This window comes from Falco naumanni, unplaced genomic scaffold (assembly GCF_017639655.2).
Source record: "Falco naumanni isolate bFalNau1 unplaced genomic scaffold, bFalNau1.pat scaffold_106_arrow_pat_ctg1, whole genome shotgun sequence".
NCBI lineage: Eukaryota > Metazoa > Chordata > Aves > Falconiformes > Falconidae > Falco > Falco naumanni.
The window spans coordinates 46,804-48,710 of NW_024427357.1; the positions used below are offsets into that span (position 1 = coordinate 46,804).

The window sequence follows — 1,907 nt, forward strand, 5'->3', positions numbered from 1 at the left end:
GGCTGGTTTTCCCTTTACATCTCTGTCCTCATCTGTATCCGTCTCTTTTTAGGTTTTCTTCTTCTCTTCCCCCCCCCTTTCCCTAATGTTTCTGGTCTGTTCCCTGACGTTCTTTTCCTCCTTGCACCTGTACGTGCCACTCGGGGTCCAGGGAGTTGTCTGGAGGCGGGGAGCACCTTCAGGAAAGTCTGTGTCCAAAGAGGCACTTACTACTGTGGAATTCCTGACTCCCCCCAGGCATGGGAATCTCCCAAGCCAACACCACAACTGACCTTTTCTTGGTGTTTTTTAAAGGTGATGCCATGAAAGGATGGGGTAAGAAAACCTGATGCCCTGAGCGTGTCATTTCCAGAGAAACATGTTGCTTATGTGCCTTCATCTGGGACAGGTGAGTACATTGTGTTGACTTGTTTCAGCACAGCTGTGCTTTTATTAAGAGGAATGACCTTCTTTTTCTTGTTAAGAGTTAGGGGTTGCTTTTTCTGAGAATTCTGCCCGTCTGTTCAACAATTGCTGATGTGTTGCGTGCTTTTCCCTCGAGGAAAAGGACCCTGTCTCAGTCTTATTTATTCACCATTGCTCGCTCTGTTGTAGAAAAAATTTCTCACCATAAGGCTCCAGCACTTCCAAACGGCAGCTTGGTGGTCTGCATAATGTATCTGTAGTCCCGTCTCAAGGAATGCGTTAATGGTGTTACGAATTATAAATTCGTAAAAAAATTAAAAAGTAAAAAATTAAAAGCTTCCTGCCGTAGGAAGACAGTGTGTTGGGTTTGAAACCTTTGGGTAGGACGGAAGGAGGTTGCCACCCTGGGTCAGTGGTGAGTGCTGGCATGTGTCGTCTGATCTAGAGCTGATGTCTGTCACCACTTTAGCTCTAGAATTACTCTGAGACGCAGGGAACTCCAGTTCCCTTCAGCTGCAGCCTTGGAGGTTTTCCAAGCAGTGGGATGAAATTCCTGTCACAAGCTGTAACCCAGCTTAAGGAGAAGGGGGCACAGTTTGAGTTTTCTTCCATATAGGCATCAGGGAGGTACAGTTCTGAGCTTGATACTGCTACTAGGAGATGCTTTCAAGTGAACTGAGTGTGGCTCTGGTGACCCAAAGCTGGACAGGGTTGGCAAATGGTGATGTACAGTTTTGGTGGTAAACTTGACCAGCCTGTCTTAACGAGCAGGCATGTTCTTTGTTTGCAAGCACCGTTTAGTCCCACCTAGGCATCCCGAAAGTTTGAAGGGCCGTGGTCACATCATCCCTTGGTCACATGCAATGAACAGTTGCCTGTGCAGAGTTGTTAAGTTTTTAATAGCTATACATTTGTGTTCATGTTAAAATACTGTTTGAAGGATAAAGGGGACACATCCTCTACTTGTGGTGTTCAGGAGATCCATGTGGAAGAGCACCTGAACCATCCATGTAATGGCTTCATGCGTGTTCATACGAGCCAGCCCTGAGCGAAACGCACGAGAAGGGAGCAGAGAAGCTGGCATGTGAAAGAAGCTGGCTGAAACGTTGGCATGTGGCTGAACTTTGTTGATTCAATAGCTGGTAAATATTCCCTGGCCAGCCTTCCAAAAGTAATCTGCCCAGGGGGATGCAGGAGGCTTGGCAGCAAGTAAAGCAGGGCTTTGCAGGGTAGGGGGGTGGTTTCTCATTGAACGTGTCCTCAGGGAGACTGACATGTTTGAAGCAAATGGGAGGCCGGTGGAATAGGTGCACACAGCCAGTGTGCGTGTTATAAATAGATGTTATGATTGCTAGCCTTAGGCTCTGTGTTAGCAATTACTATATCCAAATATAAAAAAATTGGAAAATATCAGAGCTGCACAACAAAGGACAGCCCTGGGAAGCACAAAAGCCAGGAAACAAAACCAGTGCATTTACAGGTACCTTAACTCCGCATCTTCA

The 1,907-nt window shown here is 46.6% G+C and overlaps 1 non-coding gene across 1 annotated transcript; it reads left to right on the plus strand.

Moving 5' to 3' along the window:
- Window positions 1-812: 812 nt before the first annotated feature.
- LOC121081988 lies at window positions 813-897 on the plus strand. The gene has a single exon (XR_005825869.1). It is a non-coding gene; the product is annotated as a small nucleolar RNA SNORD45 (small nucleolar RNA).
- The last annotated feature ends 1,010 nt before the right edge of the window (window positions 898-1,907 follow it).